This window comes from Kogia breviceps, chromosome 18, assembly GCF_026419965.1.
Source record: "Kogia breviceps isolate mKogBre1 chromosome 18, mKogBre1 haplotype 1, whole genome shotgun sequence".
Classification (NCBI taxonomy): Eukaryota; Metazoa; Chordata; class Mammalia; order Artiodactyla; family Physeteridae; genus Kogia; species Kogia breviceps.
The window spans coordinates 46335446-46356747 of record NC_081327.1 but is presented as its reverse complement, the minus strand read 5'-3'; the positions used below and the strand labels follow the sequence as shown (position 1 = coordinate 46356747).

Below are 21302 nucleotides of genomic sequence, written 5' to 3'. Positions count from 1 at the left end.
GGAACATAGGTAACCAACATATAGAACTTGTTTGGTGAATCTTCATCTTCATTACGTTTTCTGAACAAAAATATGGAACACTTCATGAATTTGTGGGTCTTCCTTGTGCAGGGGCCATGCTAATCTTCTCTTTATTGTTCCAATTTTAGTATATGTGTTGCGGAAGCGAGCACTCTGCTTTATATATAGTAGTGTGTATATGTTAATCACAACCTCCTAATTTATCCCTCCACCCCACCTCCCTTTCCCCTTTGGTAACCATAAGATTGTTTTCCATGTCTGTGAGTCTCTGTTTTGGAAATAAGTGCATTTGTATTTTTTTTATTGTTTTAGATTCCACATATAAGTAGTATCATATATATATATATATTTTAACATCTTTATTGGAGTATAATTGCTTTAAAATGGTGTGTTAGTTTTTGCTGTATAACAAAGTGAATCAGCTATATGTATACCTATATCCCCATGTGTCCTCCCTCTTGCGTCTCCCTCCTGCCCTCCCTATCCCACCCCTCTAGGTGGTCACAAAGCACCAAGCTGATCTCCCTGTGCTATGTGACTGCTTCCCACTAGCTATCTGTTTTACATTTGGTAGTATATATAAGTCCATGCCACTCTCTCACTTTGTCCCAGCTTACCCTTACCCCTCCCTGGTCTTCAAGTCTGTTCTCTATGTTTGTGTCTTTATTCCTGTCCTGCCCCTAGTTTCTTGATAACCCTTTTTTTTTTTTTCAGATTCCATATATATGTGTTAGCATATGGTATTTGTTTTTCTCATTCTGACTGACTTCACTCTGTATGACAGACTCTAGGTCCATCCGCCTCACTACAGATAACTCAATTTCACTTCTTTTTATGGCTGAGTGATATTCCATTGTATATATGTGCCACATCTTCTTTATCCATTCATCGGTTGATGGACACTTAGGTTGCTTCCATGTCCTGGCTATTGTTAATAGAGCTGCAGTGAACATTGTGGTACATGACTCTTTTTGAATTATGGTTTTCTCAGGGTATATGCCCAGTGTTGGGATTGCTGGGTTGTATGGTAGTTCTGTCTTTAGTTTTTTGAGGAACCTCCATACTGTTCTCCATAGTGGCTGTATCAATTTACATTCCCACCAGCAGTGCAAGAGGGTTCCCTTTTCTCCACACCCTGTCCAGCATTTATTGTTTGTAGATTTTTTGATGATGGCCATTCTGACTGGTGTGAGGTGATATCTCATTATAGTTTTTTTTTTTTTTGTGGTATGCGGGCCTCACTGTTGTGGCCTCTCCCATTGCGGAGCACAGGCTCCGGACGCACAGGCTCAGCGGCCATGGCTCACGGGCCCAGCCGCTCCGCGGCATGTGGGATCTTCCCGGACCGGGGCACGAACCCGTGTCCCCTGCATCGGCAGGCGGATTCTCAACCACTGCGCCACCAGGGAAGCCCCTCATTATAGTTTTGATTTGCATTTCTCTAATGATTAGTGATGTTGAGTATCCTTTCACATGTTTGTTGGCAGTCTGTATATCTTCTTTGGAGAAATGTCTATTTAGTTCTTCTGTCCATTTTTGGATTGGGTTGTTTGTCTTTTTGATATTGAGCTGCATGAGTTGCTTGTATATTTCGGAGATTAAACCTTTGTCCGTTGATTCATTTGCAAATATTTTCTCCCATTCTGAGGTTTTCATCTTGTTATTGGTTTCCTTTGCTGTGAAAAAGCTTTGAAGTTTCATTAGGTCCCATTTGTTTATTTTTGATTTTATTTCCATTTCTCTAGGAGGTGGGTCAAAAAGGATCTTGCTGTGATTTATGTCACAGAGTGTTCTGCCTATGTTTTCCTCTAAGAGTTTTATAGTGTTTGGCCTTACATTTAGGTCTTTAATCCATTTTGAGTTTATTTTTGAGTATGGTGTTAGGGAGTGTTCTAATTTCAGACTTTTACATGTACCTGTCCAGTTTTCCCAGCACCACTTATTGAAGAGGCTGTCTTTTCTCCATTGTATATCCTTGCTTCCTTTATCAAAAATTAGGTGACCATATGTGCATGGGTTTATCCCTGGGCTTTCTATCCATTGATCTATATTTCTATTTTTGTGCCAGTACCGTACTGTCTTGATTACTGTAGCTTCTTTGTAGTATAGTCTGATGTCTGGGAGGCTGATTTCTCCAGCTCCGTTTTTCTTTCTCAAGATTGCTTTGGCTGTTCAGGATCATTTGTGTTTCCATACAAATTGTGAAATTTTTTGTTCTAGTTCTGTGAAAAATGCCAGTGGTAGTTTGATAGGGATTGCATTGAATCTGTAGATTGCTTTGTGTAGTATAGACATTTTCACAATGTTGATTCTTCCAATCAAAGAACATGGTATATCTCTCCATCTGTTTGTATCATCTTTAAATTCTTTCATCAGTGTCATAGTTTTCTGCATACAGGTCTTTAGTCTCCTTAGGTAGGTTTATTTTTAGGTATTTTATTCTTTTTGTTGCAATGGTAAATGGGAATGTTTCCTTAATTTCTCTGTCAGATTTTTCATCATTAGTGTTTAGGAGTACAAGAGATTTCTGTGCATTAATTTTGTATGCTGCTACTTTGCCAAATTCACTGACTAGCTCTAGTAGTTTTCTGGTAGCATCTTTAGGATTCTCTATATGTAGTATCATGTCATCTGCAAACAGTGACAGCTTTACTTCTTCTTTTCTGATTTGGATTCCTTTTATTTCTTTTTCTTCTCTGATTGCTGTGGCTAAAACTTCCAAAACTATGTTGAATAAGAGTGGTGAAGGTGGGCAACCTTGTCTTGTTCCTGATCTTAGTGGAAATGGTTTCACTTTTTCACCATTGAGGACGATGTTGGCTGTGGGTTTGTTACATATGGCTTTTATTATGTTGAGATAAGTTCCCTCTATGCCTACTTTCTGGAGGGTTTTTATCATAAATGGGTGTTGAATTTTGTCGAAAGCTTTTTCTGCATCTATTGAGAAGATCATATGGTTTTTATCCTTCAGTTTGTTAATATGGTGTATCACATTTATTGATTTGCATATATTGAATTGCATTCAATATTGAATTGCATTCCTGGGATATACCCCACTTGATCATGGTGCATGATCCTTTTAATGTGCTGTTGGGTTCTGTTTGCTAGTATTTTGTTGAGGATTTTTGCATCTGTGTTCATCAGTGATATTGGCCTGTAGTTTTCTTTCTTTGTGACATCTTTGTCTGGTTTTGGTATCGGTGATGGTGGCCTCATAGAATGAGTTTGGGAGTGTTCCTCCCTCTGCTATATTTTGGAAGAGTTTGAGAAGGATAGGTGTTAGCTCTTCTCTGAATGTTTAATAGAATTCACCTGTGAAGCCATCTGGTCCTGGGCTTTTGTTTGTTGGAACATTTTAAATCACAGTCTCAATTTCAGTGCTTGTGATTGGTCTGTTTATATTTTCTGTTTCTTCCTAGTTCAGTCTCAGAAGGTTGTGCTTTTCTAAGAATTTGTCCATCTCTTCCAGGTTGTCCATTTTATTGGCATATAGTTGCTTGTAGTAATCTCTCAGGTTCCTTTGTATTTCTGCAGTGTTACTTGTTACTCCTCCTTTTTCTTTCTAATTCTATTGATTTGAGTCTTCTCCCTTTTTTTTTCTTGATGAGTCTGGCTAATGGTTTATCTTCTCAAAGAACCAACTTTTAGTTTTATTGATCTTTGCTATTGTTTCCTTCATTTCTTTTTCATTTATTTCTGATCTGATCTTATCTTTATGATTTCTTTCCTTCTGCTAACTTTGGGGGGTTTTTTTGTTCTTCTAATTGCTTTAAGTGTAAGGTTAGGTTGTTTATATGAGATGTTTCTTGTTCCTTAAGGTAGAACTGTATTGCTATAAACTTCCCTCTTAGAACTGCTTTTGCTGTATCTGATAGGTTTTGGGTCATCATGTTTTCTTTGTCATTTATTTTTTGATTTCCTCTTTGATTTCTTCAGTGATCTCTTGGTTATTCAGTAATGTATTGTTTAGCCTCCATGTGTTTGTGTTTTTTACGTTTTCTTCCCTGTAGTTCTTTCTAATCTCATAGCGTTGTGGTCAGAAAAGATACTTGATATGATTTCAGTTTTCTTAAATTTACTGTGGCTTGATTTGTGACCCAAGATGTCATCTGTCCTGGAGAATGTTCCATGCGCACTTGAGAAGAAAGTGTAATCTGCTGGTTCTGGATGGAATGTCCTATAAATATCAATTAAATCTATCTGGTCTGTTGTGTCATTTAAAGCTTCTGTTTCCTTATTTATTTTCATTTTGGATGATCTGTTCATTGGTTTAAATGAGGTGTTAAAGTCCCCCACTATTATTGTGTTACTGTTGATTTCCTCTTTAATAGCTGTTAGCAGTTGCCTTATGTATTGAGGTGCTCCTATGTTGGGTGCATATATATTTATAATTGTTATATCTTCTTCTTGGAGTGTTCCGTTGATAATTATGTAGTGTCCTTCTGTATCTCTTGTAACAGTCTTCATTTTAAAGTCTATTTTGTCTGATATGAATATTGCTACTCCAGCTTTCTTTTGATTTCCATTTGCATGGAACATCTTTTTCTATCCACTCACTTTCAGTCTGTATGTGTCCCTAGGTCTGAAGTGGGTGTCTTGTAGACAGCATATAGATGGATCTTGTTTTTGTATCCATTCAGTAAGCCTGTGTCTTTTGGTTGGAGCATTTAATCCATTCACGTTGAAGGTAATTATCGATATGTATGTTCCTATAACCATTTTCTTAATTGTTTTGGGTTTGTTTTTGTAGGTCCTTTTCTTCTCTTGTACTTCCCACTTAGACAGGTTCCTTTAGCATTTGTTGTAAAGCTGGTTTGGTGTTGCTGAATTCTCTTAGATTTTGCTTGTCTCTAAAGCTTTTGATTTCTATCAAATCTGAATGAGATCCTTGCCAGGTAGAGTAATCTTGGTTGTAGGTTCTTCACTTTCATCACTTTATCATGCCACTCCCTTCTGGCTTGTAGAATTTCTGCTGAGAAATCAGCTGTTAACCTTATGGGAGTTCCCTTGTATGTTATTTGTCTTTTTTCCCTTGCTGCTTTCAATAATTTTTCTTTGTCTTTAATTTTTGCCAGTTTGATTACTATGTGTCTCAGCTTGTTCCTCCTTGGATTTATCCTGTATGGGTCTCTCTGTGCTTTCTGGACTTGGGTGGCTATTTCCTTTCCCATGTTAGGGAAGTTTTCAACTATAATCTTTTCAAATATTTTCTCTGATCCGTTCTCTCTCTCTCTTCTCCTTCTGGGACCCCTATAATGCGAATGTTGTTGTGTTTAATGTTGTCCCTGAGGTCTCTTAGGCTGTCTTCATTTCTTTCCATTCTTTTTTCTTTACTCTGTTCTGCAGCAGTGAATTCCACCATTCTGTCTTCCAGGTCACTTATCTGTTCTTCTGCCTCAGTTATTCTGCTATTAATTCCTTCTAGTGTAGTTTTCATTTCAGTTATTGTATTGTTCATCTCTGTTTGTTTGTTCTTTAATTCTTCTAGGTGAATGTGGTTTTTGTTCCACAGGCTGCAGGATTGTAGTTCTTCTTGCTTCTGCTGTCTGCACTCTGGTGGATGAGACTATCTAAGAGGCTTGTGCAAGTTCGCTGATGGAAGGGACTGGTGGTGGGTAGGGCTGGCTGTTGCTCTGGTGGGCAGAGCTCAGTAAAACTTTAATTCACTTGACTGCTGATGGGTGGGGCTGGGTTCCCTCCCTGTTGGTCGTTTGGCCTGAGGCAACCCAACACTGGAGCCTACCTGGGCTCTTTGGTGGGGCTAATGGCGGACTCTGGGAGGGCTCATGCCAAGGAGTACTTGGTGTTTCATTTGAGGCCTTGTTTCTTGGCCTTTAAGCTGCTGCCATCTCACTGTGGGCCCACATAAACCTCTTTGTAAGTCTGCAGAAAAAGAGACCTGGATTGCTTTTCTTTTTCTTCTCCTATGGCCATGGCTAGGGCTTCCAAAATGATGTTGAATAAAAGTGGTGATAGTGGACATCTTGTCTTGTTCTTGATCTTAGAGGAAATGCTTTCAGTTTTTCACCATTGAGAATGATGTTAGCTGTGTGTTTGTCATATATGGCCTTTATTATGTTGAGGTATATTCCCTCTATGCCCACTTTCTGGAAAGTTTTTTATCATAAATGGCTGTTGAATTTTGTCAAAAGCTTTTTCTGCACCTATTGAGATCATCATATGGTTTTTATTCTTCAATTTGTTAATTTACTGTATTACACTGATTGATTTGTGCATATGGAAGAATTCTTGCATCTTTGGGATAAATCCCACTTGATCATGCTGTATTATCCTTTTAATGTATTGTTGGATTTGGTTTGCTACTATTTTGTTGAGGATTTTTGTGTCTATGTTCGTCATTGATATTGACCTGTAATTTTCTTTTTTTGTGGTATCTTTGTCTGGTTTTGGTATCAGGGTGATAGTGGCCTCATAGAATGAGTTTGGGAGTGTACTTTCACTGCAGTTTTTTGGAAGAGTTTCAGAAGGATAGATGTTAAGTCTTCTCTAAATGTTTGATAGAATTCACCTGTGAAGCCATCTGGTCCTGGAGTTTTGTTTATTGGGTGTTTTAAAATCACTGTTGCAGTTTCACTACTTGTGATTGATCTGTTCATATTTTCTATTTCTTCCTGGTTCAGTATTGGAAGATTGGACCTTTCTAAGAATTTGTCCATTTCTTCTAGGTTGTCCACTTTACTGGCATATAGTTATCTGTAGTAGTCTGTTATGACCCTTTGTATGTCTGTGGTGTCTGTTGTAAGTTCTCCTTTTTCATTTCTAATTTTATTGATTTGAGCCCTCTCTCTTTTTATCTAGATGAGTCTGGCTACAGGTTTATCAATTTTGTTTATCTTTTCAAAGAACCAGCTTTTAGTTTAATGGATCTTTTCTGTTGTTTTCTTTGTCTCTATTTCATTTATCTCTGCTCTGACCTTTTTGATTTCTTTCCTTCTACTAACTTTGGGTTTTGTTTGTTCTTCTTTCTCTTGTTGATTTATGTGTAAGTTTAGGTTGTTTTTGTGAGATTTTTCTTGTTTCCTGAGGTAAGATTGTACTGCTATAATCTTCCCTCTTAGAACTGCTTTTGCTGCATCCTACAGGTTTTGGATCATCGTGTTTTTATGTTCATTTGTCTCTAGATATTTTCTTATTTCCTCTTTGATTTCTTCAGTGATCCATTGGTTGTTTAGTAACACATTGTTTAGCCTCCACGTCTTTGTGTTTTTTACTGTTTTTTCTTCCTGTAATTAATTTCTAATCTCATAGCATTGTTGTTGGAAACGGTGCGCGCTATGATTTCAATTTTCTTAAATTTACGAATGCTTGATTTGTGTCCCAAATTGTGATCTTGGAGAACATTCCATTTGTCCTTGAGAAGAAAGTGTATTCTGCTGCTTTTGGATGGAATGTTCTGTAAATATCAATTAAGTCCATATGGTCTAATGTGTTATTTAAGGCTTATGTTTCCTTGTTGATTTTCTGTCTGGATGATCTGTCCATTGATGTAAGTGGGGTGTTAAAGTCCCCCACTATTATTGTGTTACTATTGATTTCTCCTTTTATGGTTGTTAGTATTTGCTCTATATATTGAGGAGCTCCTATATTGGGTGCATATATGTTTACAGTTGTTATATCTTCTTGGATTGATCCCTTGATCATTATGTAGTGTCCTTCTGTGTCTCTTGTAACAGTCTTTATTTTAAAGTCTATTTTTTCTGATATGAGTGTTGCTACTCCAGTTTTCTTTTGATTTCCGTTTGCATGGAATACTTTTTTCCATCCCCTCACTTTCAGTCTGTATGTGTCCCTAGATCTGAAGTGGGTCTCTTGTAGACAGCATATATACAGGTTTTGTTTTGGTATCCATTCAGCCAGTCTTTGTCTTTTGGCTGGAGCATTTAATCCATTTACATTTAAGGTAATTATCAATATGTATCTTCTTATTGCCATTTTGTTAATTGTTTGAATTTGTTTTTGAAGGTCTTTTTGCTTCCATTCCTCTTCTCTTCTCTTGTGATTTGATGTCTATCTTTAGTATTGTGTTTGGATTCCTGTTTCTTTTTTGTAGAAATCTATTGTAGAATTTTGGTTTGTGGTTCCTGTGTAGTTTTTATATAGCAGTTTATATATGTACAAGATTATTTTAAGTTGCTGGTCTCTTTTTTTCCAATATCCTGCATTTGTACTCTCCTCTTTGCATGATTGCTTGTTTTAATATCATATTTGAGTGTGGACGATTTCCTACCTTTACTTTATATTTGCCTCTGCCAGTGAGCTTTCCCATTTGTAATTTTCTGGTTTCTAGTTGTGGGCTTTTCTTTTCCACCTAGATAAGTTCCTTTAGGATTTGTTGTAAAGCTGGGTTGGTGGTGCTGAATTCTCTTAGCTTTTGCCTATCTGCAAAGCTTTTCTCTGTCGAATCTGAACAAGAGCCTTGCTGGGTAGAGTATTCTTAGTTGTAGGTTTTTCCCTTTCATCACTTTCCCTTTCCCTTGATTTCATATATCATGCCACTCCCTTCTGGCCTGCAGAGTTTCTGCTGAAAAATCAGCTGATAACCTTACGGGGATTCCCTTGTATGTTATTTGTTGCTTCTCCTTGTTGCTTTTAATATTTTCTTATTGTCTTTAATTTTTGTCAGTTTGATTAATACGTGTCTTGACGTGTTCCTCCTTGGGTTTATCCTGCCTGGGACTCTCTGCGCTTCCTGGACTTCAGTGAGTATTTCCTTTCTCATGTTAGGGAAGTTTTCAGCTATAATCTCTTCAAATATTTTCTTAGGCCCTCTGTCTCTCTCTCCTTCTGGGACCCCTATAATGCCAATGTTGGTGCATTTAATATTGTCTCAGAAGTCTCTGAGACTGTCCTCATTTCTTTTTATTCTTTTTTCTTTATTCTGTTCTATGGCAGTGATTTCCACCATTCTGTCTTCCAGCTCACTTATTCATTCTTCTGCCTCAGTTATTCTGCTACTGATTCCTTCTAGTGTATTTTTCATTCCAGTTATTGTACTGTTCATTTCTGTTTGTGTGTTCCTTAAACCTTCTAGCTCTTTGTTAAACATTTCTTGTGCCTCCATTCTTTTTCTGAGATCTTGGATCATCTTTACTATCATTACTCTAAATTCTTTTTCAGGTAAGTTGCCTATGTCCACTTCATTTAGTTGTTCTTGTGGGTTTTTATCTTGTTTCTTTGTCTGGAATATATTTGTCTGCAGTCTCATTTTGTCTAACTTTCTGTGTTTGTGGTTTCCTTTTCTCTGGCTGCAGGATTGTAGCTCCTCTTGTTTCTTGAGTCCACCCCCTGGTGGGTGAGGTTGGTCCTGAGGCTTGTGCAGGCTTCCTGGTGGGAGGTACTGGTGCGTGCACATTGGTAGGTGGACTGGGTCTTGTCCATCTCGTGCAGGGCCATGTCAAGAGGTGTGTTTAGAGGTGGCTGTGAGCTCAGAACAGCTTTAGGCAGCCTGTCTGCTGATGAGTGGGGCTGTGTTCCTATCCTGCTGGTTGTTTGGCCAGAGATGTTCCAGCACTGGAGCCTGTAGGCTGTTGGGTAGGACCAAGTCTTGATGCCAAAATGGCGACCTCTGGAAGAGCTCACGCAATCAGCTTTCTCTGGGGCCTCTCTGCCACCAGTGTCCTTGACCCCACTGTGAGCCACAGCCAACCTCCCCCTCCCCAGGAGACCCTCCAAGACTCGTAGGTAGGTCCAGCCCAGGCTTCTATGGAGTTACTGATTTGTGCTGGATCCCAGTGTATGTGTAAGCTTGTGTGCTCCCTCCAAGAGTGGAGTCTCTGTTTCCCCTAGTCCTGTGGAGCTCCTACACTCAAGCTCTGCTGGCCTTCAAAGCCAAATGCTCTGGGGGTTACTCCTCCTGATGCCAGACTTTAGGTTGAGGAGCCTGCTGTGGGGCTCAGAACTCTCACTCTTGTGGGAGAACCTCTGCGATATAAATATTTTCCAGTTTGTGGGTCACCCTCCATGCGGGTGTGGGGTTTGATTATGTTGCTAAAGTGCCCCTCCTACTGTCTCGTTGTGGCTTCCTGTCTTTTTATATTTTCCTCTTTGTCTTTGTAAAATAGCTTTTTTGGTAGTTTCCAGTCTTTTTTGTAGATGGTTGTTCAGCAGTTAGTTGTGATTTGAGTGTTTTTGTGAGGGGAGGTGAGCTCAAGTCCTTCTACTCTGCCATCTTTTCTGAAATCGAGGGGCTGCTTTTAGTTCGGATGCTTGCTGTCTCTTTCCTCAGTGTGTGCTGGCTGTTATCTTCTTGATATGGGGTGTGCAGATGCAGCGGCCCTTGTTCACTCCCAGGATGGTGGGGGCAGGCTTTGCTGCCTGCTCACAGGTCTTGTATGTGCAGCTGCTGTCTGCACACTCCGGGGACAGCAGGGGCAGTGCTTGGTACCTGATCATGGGTCTTGTAGCAGTGGCCTGTGCCCACTTCTGCAGCCCATGATGATGGCATCAATTTGCACTCACCCCCAAAGCTCCTGTAGGCAGTGTCCTGTTGTGTGGGAGGGCTTACAGGAAAGAAGCTCTTATTGTGGTCCTGCCCCTCTCCTCATGTGCCCCCCAGTAATGGTACCTTGCCTCTCTTGTGGACCCAGGCTTCTTCTGAGTACACCCTCAGTTGCCACAGTCCAGCCTCTTCAGGTTGTCCCTGGGCAGCCAACCCCAGTCCTCTCCCTGGGTTTGACCTCTGAAGCCTGAACGTCAGCACCCAGCCCCCACTTGCACAAACAGATGGGGGTCTCAGGGTGGGGAGTGCAGGGCAGTGGTGCTGACCTTCTGTGCAGGTTATTCTCCATTTTGCCTTCTGCAAACCAGTTGCTGCACTCTCCTTCTAGGCTCCAAAGCTCCCCCTCCATCCAGGCTGATCTCCCTGCAGTGAGGAGGCTTCCCAGGAGGTGGGAACCTTTCCTCCACAGCTCCCTCCCTTGGGTGCTGGCCCCATCCCAACTCCTTTTTCTTTTTCCTTTTCCTTTTGTCTGGTTATGTGGAGGTTTTCTTGCCCTTTTGGAAGTCTGAGGTCTTCTGTTGGTGTTCAGTAGATGTTCTGTGTGAACTGTTCCACTTGTAGATGTATTTTTAATGTTTCTGTGGGAGAAGGTGAGCTTCCTGTCCTACTCCTCCGCCATCTTGATCCTGTCTCCCAAAATCTTTCAGGAAGGTTTGAATTTCAGTTAAGGTATAGTTTCTGATCTGTTTCTACTTTGTGATTCTCTCCTGTTACCTTAATCTTATGCGTTGTTACTGGATGTTTGTGGATGACATCCCTGTGAGCCCTCTTTGTAAGCGGCTGCTCTCCTCTTCAGGGTGCCCCAGCGAGGTCAGCTTCCACTAGCACAGTACTCACAGGGTCTTTGGGAACAGCTCCTCAGCTTCTGGAGTGGAACATAAGGGCCTGGCATGCTGGTGTGTGGCAGCACAGGATGCTTCGTCAGAGGTTCTGAGTTTATCAAGGAGCTGGTGCACCTCTGCAGGGTTCTTAGGAGAAGCTGGCACCAGATGTCTAGGGCGTTGATATTGGTCTATTAATTTTTTAGCAACATTGCACCAGGGATTGGACCCATGATATATCCCATTGGGTCAGGGGAGGAAGAGCCATAGCAGTGAGTCAAGTGGTGACACAGAGACCTGACGCCTCCACTGTATTACCCCTTTCATGGTGCCATTGGTGCTATTTCACTTGTCTGGGTCAGGACACATGGTCCAGGCATGACCCACCGACTCAGTGGTCACAGGTAGGGTCTCCTGTTATTTGGGATATCTGTCTTTTAGATGGATGCCACAGTAGTCAAAAGCTTAAGCCGGGCACCTGCATTACAATTAAAAAAAAATTCAACAGTCAGGTGCTTATACTACAGTTGTCTTGTTACCGATTTCTAATTTGATTCTGTTGTGGTCAGGGAACACTCAGTACGATTTCAATCCTTCTAAACAAGACATGTACGGCCCAGCAGATATCTATTCTGTTGAATGTGCTATGTGCATTTGAAAAGAATGTATATTCCACAGGTATTAGTGAAAAAAAAAATTTTTTTTTTGGCTGTGCTGTGTGGCATGTGGGATCTTAGTTCCCTAACCAGGGATCAAAACTGTGTCCCATACACTGGGAGTGTGGAGTCTTAACCATTGGACTGCCAGGGAAGTCCTGGTGAAGTGTTCTATCAATGTCAGATCAAGGTGGTTAATAGTGGTGTTCATATTTTATATATCTTGATTGAATTTTTGTCTAGTTCTATCAGTTGCTGAGAGAAGATGTTAAAATCTTCAACTGTGCTTGTGGGTTTGTCTTGTCTCTCTTTAAATGTGTCCATTTTTGCTTTGTCTGTTTGGAAGCTCTGTTACTAGGCACATACATGTTTGTCTCCCCGAATTAACCCCATTATGATTACCCTTTAGTAATACTCTGTCCTGAAGTCTGCTTTATCTGATAGTAATAGTACCCTCCAAGCTTCTTACGTTTACCAGTTATATTTTTTCCATCCACTTACTTTTCCATCTGTCTTTACATTAAAAGCATGATTCTTATAGAACATATAGTTTGGCCTTGCTTTTTTATTATCCATTAGACAATTTCTGCCTTTCATTAATATGATTGAACTTTAGGTCTACCATCATACTACTTGTTTTGTTTGTCCCTCCCTCCCTTTTTGTTCCTTTCTTCTTTCTTGCCTTCTTTTTGGGTTAAAAATATTCTTAAGAGTTCCATTTTAATTTATCTGTTAGCTTTTTAGATATACTTCTTTCCATAATTTTTTCAGTGGTTGCTCTAGATTACAATATACCTGAACTTTTCATAGTCCTAGTGTTGTATCATGTCGTGTACCTTGAGCAAATTCCTTAGCTTCTCTGAACCTGTTTCCTTTACAAACAAGAATAAACAAGTTGTGTCATGGGTTATTTGGCTGTTGAACGAGCTAACGCATATGAAGCAAATAGTATGCTTTCAAGAGCAGAATAAGCAAGGAAATACCTTTGTACCATCATCAGTAAGAGCAGCGCTGCTGTTATTATTGATACCAACCAGGGTTCTTAGCCTTCCCTAATCAATACAAATTGACTAGAGGCCAGATAGGAAATTCAGGCAAGGCTTTATTGGGGCCCCTGCTGCAGCGGGGGGCAGCGAAAACTAGTAGCAGGTTCCCTTGCTCACTCCCCAATTGGGGGCGAGCTGGTTCTGTGTGGGGTGAAGGTAGGGGTGTGTCCAGGGCTCAGGCCGGACGGGTGGCTTACGTGTTCTGGCCACCCGTTTGGTGGGGGTGAGTGCAGGGGGCATGCGCAGGACCCTGCTTTTGCTCCCAACACCCCGTTTTTGCTCCCAGCTCTTCAGAAGTGGCAGTTGTGTTGTTTTTTTGTTTTTGTTTTTGTCTTTTTGTATCTTTTGTCCATAATTTGCCCCAGCTGCGCATGCACGCAGTTATTTTTAGTCCCTTATAGTTTCTTTGTATTTTGTTGCTCAAGGAGACGTTTGTCCAGGTGTAAGCACTGCGGCAGAAAGTCCCAGGTCCCAGCTTGTCTCATTCCCCCCGAGAGACTCTACACCCTTACTCTTAAGGGGTAAGGAGCTGAAGATCTCTTCTTCTGAAACTTCTTCCTGCTGGACAGGGGCCGCAGACCCTCGCCTACCCTAGAGGTGTAGACGTCTCTCGCTGACTATTCCAAGGACCTGTAGGGACCTGGGCCACTCTGCGCTGATATGGGTTGAATTTCTCGAACCATCACGAGCCTTACTTCAAACTGTTGGAGCCTAGAAGACACAAACTTAACCAAAAGGTTAAACAAGGGCTAAAAAGGGGAAGAACACCAGTAGCCATTAAAGGGCCTAGAAAGGGAAGGAACCAGGGTAACTTTGGGAGCGCTTCCTTAACTGTTGACCAGACAGGGGAGGTGATATCACTCCTGCCAAGAAGCCATTCTGCTTGTTAATCTCAGGGTTAAAGTTTAACACGATTCTCTATTTTGAGAATGGAAGGTCTGGACCTATTGGTCCCAGGTCTCCCTGGACTGAAAAGTCTTAGTCACAGGTTTACAACAGTAGGGGAGACTGCGGAGCGCTAGGCGAAATATAGCATAAAGCAGCATGACTGAAAAGGGTTATGAGAAAATGAAAACCTCCTGCCAGAAAGTTTTTTATACCCCGTGGGATCGAAGAGAACAAACTGGAGAACCAGTTTTCAATTTCCCCGCCCGTGTTGAATAGCAAGGATTGGTGGTTAATTGTCCACCAAAGCCAGGTGGCTTGTCGCATTTTCTCAGTGTTGGTTTCCACCTGGGAAGAGGTGTTGATGCATGTGCAACAAGAAGTACCGGCAAGTGCACATGTCCCTCCTTGTTTTGCCAGTGTATAATCGAGGGGCAGTTGTTTGTCAAGTAACACCTTGGCCAGGGAATCCAGACTTGTCTTGGTTTTTGAACGGTTTCTGTGAGATGTAAAATCTCAGCCCCGTATTTTACAGGGGAATTTTTTGCATTTAAAAGTCCTCTTTCTTTCCAGATACCATGGGCATGTAAAACAAGGCAGGCATATTTTGAGCCTGTGTATATATTTATACTTTTTTCTTTCCGTAACGTTAAGGCTCAAGTTAGGGCTATTAGCTCAGCCCTCTGGGCTTGTTAGGTAGCAAAGGTTTTGCTTCTGTAACACTATGAGCGCTCACAATAGCATAATCTGCCCTCCTGACTCTGTCTTTAACAAAACTACTGCCATTAGTAAACCATCCTCCCTCAGGGTTTTCTACGGCCTGGTCTGTTAAATCAGGCCTACAGGCGTAAACCTGGTCACAGTTTGCGAGGCAGGAATGTGTTAGCTTTGGGCTTTCAGTGGGCATCAGTGTAGCCGGGTTAAGGATGTGGCACATTTTGAGGTTACCTCCGGGGAGTCAAGGAATAAAGCCCAGTACTTAGTAAGGCAGCCTCCAGTTAACCAATGGTGGCCTTTAATCTCCAGAATCCCTTGTCCTTGATGAGGGGTCTGGACTTCCAGTGGCTGTCCAAAGGGAAGTTTGTCAGCTTCTTCCACTGATAAAGCAGTGGCAGTTACCACCTGGAGGCAGCCAGGCCAGCCTCAGGCCATGGAATCGAGTTGTTTGGAAAAATAGCCTATAGGCTGAGGAACTTCTCCTAGCTTTTGTACAGGGACCCCAGAACTGTCCCCTGATTTTCAGCTCTGTACAAGATAAATGGCTTTTTTAAATTGGGGAGACCTAGAACAGGAGCTCTGGTGAGGGCCTGTTTGATATTATTAAAAGCCTTTTCTTGTTTCCCCCCCCCCAAAGTAATGCTTCTTTATCTGGGCCTTTCGTGGCTTCATACAGAGGCTTAGCCATTAGTCAGAATCCTGGAATTCAAATTCTGCAAAATTCTGCCATGCCTAAGAAAGTATGAAGTTTTTGTTGTTCTTTTTTTTCCTTTGGGGCACTGAGGCCTAATATAGCTTGTTTTCTATCTGGAGATAACCGTCTACTTCCAGGGTTTATAATATATCCCAGATATTTAACTTGTTGCTTTGAGATTTGTGCTTTTTGCTGGGAGCTCCTGTAGCCCTGGGCCCCAAGGAAATTAAGGACTTCAATGGTATTCTGATCTGAGGCCTCCAGGGTGGAGCTACATATTAATATGCCATCTACGTACTGTAGGATAGCGCCTTCTTGTAGGTGTTTTCCCTTCGTTCTTTTCCCAGGGCCTGGGCAAGCAAGTGGGCTGTCCTGAAACCCCTGAGGCAATACTGTCCAGGTATATTGTTGCATTTGGCCTGAGCGGGGGTTAGTCCACTCAGAGGCACAGGTACTGAGATGAGGGATGAACTGTGACGCAAAAGGATCCATCCTTGAGGTCAAGGACAGTAAACCATTTGGCATCTGCAGGAATCTGGACTGATACAAGGATTAGCCATAAGGGGATGTATAGGGAGCCCTATATCATTTACTGCTCTAAGGGCTTGTACCATTCAATATTCCCCATTTGGCTTAACAACTGGCAAAACAGGGGTAATGCACAGAGACCAGGGCACTAAGGGCCATGCTTTAGGAATTTATCTATGAGGGGTTGCAAACCCTTTTTTGCTTCAACTTTATGGGATACTGTCTCGTTAGGATACGTGACTTCTGGCTTAAGGCTAATTTTTACAGGTTGGACGTTTATAGGCTTCTTAGGGATTCCTTTGTCCCAAACTGCAGGGTTGACTGTGTGTAGAATACGGCTGGGAACAGGGCTTTGTTCTTCCAGCTGATTTGTCTTCGAGTCAAGAAAAGGGGCTGCTCGGCACCTCCTAGTCGTAATATGGCTCCAAGGGGGCCTAGAAAGTCTCTTTCCACTCGTGGGGTAGGACACTCAGGCACAACTTAAAAGACGTGAAATTAAATGCTGTTCAAATTGGCAAGTGAGAGGCCCAGGAAAATAACAGGTGTGAGGCTTTCCATCGACGTCAGTCACTGTACGGCTTTTGGAGGAGAGGCCCAGCGTGAGAGATCAAGACAGGGTAAGTGGCTCCTGTATCAATTATAAAATTGGTCTTACCTGCCGTGTCAAGGACCACCTGGGGCTGCTCGATAGAGACAGACATCTCATGAAGGGGGGCCACCAGAGTCCCTGGGCCGCCTCCGTCGTCTAGCATGGCCATCTCGGGAGCGGGAGCCTCCCTTCCCCTTTGGAACTGGGGACAGTGCCATTTCTAATGACCTGTTCGTTTGCAGACTGGGCATGGACCAGGGCCTCTTTTTGGCACTTTGGGGTCCAGTGGTCGGTTGACTTACATTTGAAGCATTTCCCCTTGCTGGTTTTGTCTCCAGGTGGGTGGCTAAACTTCCTTGGCCCCCTTGGGTTGCCCTGAGGTCATAAGGCATGGCTGACAGCTATGGCCATTGGTTTAGCGTGAGCCCTGGTCTGCCTGTTTTCACACTGAGTTCTCTCTTCCTCGTCAGCTTGGTCTCAATTATTAAATACTCCGAAGGCCACATCTAGGAGTTGGGCATCAGGGTTTGTGCGCCTAATTGTAACTTTTGGAGCTTTTGCCAGGGGCAGACTGGCTGATAAAACGTTGTCCAAGTAGGGACTGGCCCTCGGGAGTAGATGGATCAATATTAGTAAATTTTCTAAAAGCCTCCACAAGCCATCCCTGAAAGAGAGCTGGATTTTCTTTTCCTTCTTGGGTCACTCCTTTAACCTTTTCATAGTTAACTGGCTTTTTGATATGCTTTCTCATCCCTTCTAATACACCTTGGATCACTTGCTTCCTGGTTTCTGGTCCGTCCTGGGAATTAAAATTCCAGCAGGGCTCCTGATTTGGGACTGTCTCCCCACCAAAATGTTTGGGTTGGTCCCCGGCAAGCTGGATACGACTCTCTGGACATCCTTCCAAGTTAAATCGAAGGTCAGAGTTAGGGCCTGAAACCCTCCAGCAAACTTACGAGGGTCTTCAGAAAATCAGCCCAGTCTCTGCATTGAGCTAGACTGGTTATACAGAAGGACACATGTACTTTGATTGTCCCTTCACCGTTTGCCACTTCCCTAAGAGGGCATGTTTTCCTGATCCTGGGTGATAGGACGTTCTACTAAAAGTTACCCCAGAGGGACTAGTCTCTTCTTTCTGGGGTAACGGAGGGTATAAAGGGACATAGGGAGGTGGAGTTTGGGACCGGTCAGAGGGGTCTGGGGAAGTAGGTGGCTCCGGAAAAGCAGGAGAGACTTGGTTCCCCCCTGAGAGCTGGGGAAGGTTAAAAGGGGATCGTCTGAAATGTCAGGAGTGCTTTCTGATTCCACAGGCTTTTGATTATAGGAGCTGCACAGAGCAGGGTTTTGGCATAGGATCGTGAAGGCTTGAACATAGGGAACCTCAGTCCATTTTCCCATCTTGCGACAGTAAAAATCCAATTGCAAGATGGTATTATAATTTAGAGACCCATTTCAGACCATTTTTCTCCATCCCCCCAACTTATATAAAGACCAGGCAGTGTTATGGTAGAGTTTAAGTTTTTCCCTTTTCTTATTTGAAATGGCCTGGATATTCAATGAATTCCTATCATTTAACTTAATTTAGTTTCAAGTTAACAAAATTTGGGGGGACTATTTTAGATGGACATTTCCAAAACATAATTATTCCTATAGAGTTTACCAAAAAGCTCTTATCTCAGTTACATTTACTTAAAAGTTTAATCGTATCAGGTTATTTTCCGTTGGCAAATTTCATAACAGTGTGCGCTTATTGACTTCCAGTAACCCTAGGTACAACAGAAGTATTATATGTAATGTTGATGACTCTAAAGGCAGGCCTGTATTAATTAAACCCACAAACGTAAGCTAGCTTTAATACCAGATATTAATTCAATATTGAATATTTCCCAGATCACATGAACCTGAAAAGTATTCTGGTGAGTTTTTAAAAAATTATTTCTGAGAATGTATTTAAGTGCTTACTTTCTGTTAAGCCAATTAAATACAACTCATTTACAAGTTAGTTTTTACATACAGACAGACAGAACCAGAGACCTCATGGTTTTCCCGCTTGAATTTAAAAAGGCCTCTCTTTTTTCCCTCAGGCTGGGGGACTACAGATGGATCAGGTTAGTTCCTGAGAGCCCAGGCAGAATAGCTACATTGCAAAGGCAGATGAGAGCAATGCAAGCGCCTCTCTTTTCTTTTTCGCTCTTTAAAAATCCCACCAAGTAACCCAAGGCCGGAGTCTCAGGTAATGTGGGCCATATTTGTATTTCAAGGCTTAAATGCTCCATCGTGCCCACGATTTCAGCAGAGACTTGCAGGAACAGCTGGACAGACAAAACTACATAAAACAAAGATGCCAAACACACAAACAAGAAGCTTTCAGGATAAAGGGGACGGGAGTGCAGGTATAATAAGGGTCAAGGGAGAAGTAAAGGGAGGAGGAACAGAAAAGACGGAAAAAGAGAAAGAGACAGCAAGAAAATAAAGGTGGGAATACTGGGACGATAGGACCTGCAGCCAGTAGTACACAATATGAGGTTTGAACCTCTATCATTCATAAATCTCCCATCAAGAAGAGCCTGCTGGACCAGCGTCCGCACGGTGTGAGGCAAGCCTCTGCCACCTCTGCGTGTCGCCCGTCAAGATGAGCCACTGCCGGCCAGAGGGAGCAGGTCTCACAAGCTGGGAGGAGCGATGCTGTAGCTGCGATGTCCCCTCTCCCGGAAGGACAGGACAGAAGTAGGAGAGGACGGAGAAAAGAGAAGTAGAGAGATTGCAGGGGAGGGAAAGGGACAAAGGGGAGGGGAAAGCGTTGCCTGAATGAGAGTACTGAGGCCCCCAGGGGCCAGGAAGGCAGACTTACCAAATGTGGTGATGCTGAAACAAGAGGTTCAGGCGGCCACTTGTCACCCACAGGGAAGCTGCATTCGGTGGTCCTGGAGGTGCCCAGATCCTCTCCCTGGAACCACGTGGGACAGGTGCCCCACGTTGGGTGCCACTAAGTCTGATATAGAACAGGGGTCTTGGCCTTCCCCAATCAATAGGGGCAAGACAAGAAATTCAGGCAAGGCTTTACTGGGGCCCCTGCTGCAGCTGGAGGGAGCGAGAACAAGTGACAGGTTCCCTTTCTTGCTCCATAAAGGGGGGGGGCGAGCTTGTTCCTTATATGGGGTGAGGGTAGGGGTGTGTCCAGGGGTCAGGCCGGAGGAGTGGCTTGGGTGGTCTGCCCCCAGCACCCCGGTGGTGGTGAGCGCAGGGGGCATGCGCAGGACCCTGCTTTTGCTCCTGACGCCTGTTTTTGCTCCCAGCTCTTCAGAAGTGGCAGCCGGGTTTGGTTTGGTTTTGTCTTTTTGTATCTTGTTGTCCATAATTTGCCCCAACTGCGCATGCACACACTTTTTAGTCCCTTATAATTTCTTTGTATTTTGTTGCTCCAGGAGACGTTTGTCCAGGTGTAAGCACTGCAGCAAAGGGTCCCAGGTCCCAGCTTGTCTCACTGTTATTACCACTACTACTACTGGTCTGGTGGCAGCTGCTGTTGCTATTGTTGTTGTTTGACCTCCTGAGGCCACAGGGGAGCCATACTGACATCCTCACCAGCTTGACCGCCTGGAGGTCACGTTTTTCCACCCACTCCTCTAAGCGGCCTGCTCCAGCGATGACAGTTTTTGTCTCAGCAGCGCAACCCTCAGCTGCCTCTTCCTTACTCAGGCTCAGCCATCCTGTGCCTACTCTTCAGGCTGCTCTTTTACCCAGAGGAGCTAAATCAGCTGATCAGAGCCAGGCCTGCCCGTAGGCTGGTCCTCATCACAGACAAAGCCTGGCTTGTTTTCAACATTACACCGTCTGTTGCTCTGAGCACAATAATCTGAGGCCACAGGCCTCCTGCTATCTTCAAATGCATACTTCCCGCATGACAGGACTCCCCTTATCTCAGGGGGCAGCCTCTGCTCAGCCCTGATGTTTCTTCATCTCCCTAAGAGGTAACAAGCCCCACCTGCTGCCCCGTTTTCTCACTTTCAGTAATGGCCTCAGCACATTCAGCATCAACCAGACAGAGGCAAAGTGCTAATGTCAGCTCCACCCCGAGACGACCTGCATAAACTACCGTCAGTGTGTTTCAGGGCATGGAATTCCACAGTTCTGAGGCGGGCACAGGCAGTCCTCAGGGGTCCGGATAGGCTGGAGGCAGGAGGAATGGGGCAAACACCAGAAGACACTAGGAACAGATCTAGGAGGGCAGAAGGAAGTGAACCTGGATCCTTGCAAGATGGTTTCTCACTAACGGCTAACGATCAGTAACAGGAGGAAACACCGCTTACTCTCTGAAGTTTTGTTGAAAGCAGTCAGGTGGGAGCTATGAATTGGCAGAACGCCATCTCTTAGGCTTCCCTTCCTGAGAGGGGGTTTCTGCTTCTGGGCAGCTCTACCGAAATTCTCCTCCTAGTATCAAGCTCGTTTACTTTTTAAAAAGCAGACGATGCTACTCCTTACTTAAGACCCTACTTTGGCTTCTCATTTTTCTCACAGGGACAGGCCCAGCCCATACCTGCATTTGCAGCTTCAGGGAAATCTACCCTCCCCCGGGGCTGTCCATCTGCTCCTGGCATGCGCTGCTAGTATGTAAATGCCCCAAGGGCAGGAGCCCTCTATCACGGTATAATCTTGTTCACCAGCATAGCCGCAGAAGCCCCCAGGGCCTGCTCCTGTTGGTGCTTACAGTGTCTTTTTGGAACGAATGAATGTCCCCTCATCTGCTGCCATGATTACAGTCAGCAGCCATGGTCCAGATGTCTCACGGGCCGTTACGCTCCCTTAAGTTCTTCAGTACCCGTCTC

General features: G+C 43.3%; 1 long non-coding RNA gene and 1 other non-coding gene across 2 annotated transcripts in view; one reads left to right on the top strand and one right to left on the bottom strand.

Moving 5' to 3' along the window:
- LOC136793004 (uncharacterized) overlaps positions 1-21302 on the top strand; it is a 51048-nt gene that overhangs the window by 25764 nt on the left and 3982 nt on the right. The gene's annotated exons all lie outside the window — the stretch shown is intronic.
- LOC131745667 (U6 spliceosomal RNA) lies at positions 67-173 on the bottom strand. Its single transcript, XR_009332401.1, has one exon. It is a non-coding gene; the product is annotated as a U6 spliceosomal RNA (small nuclear RNA).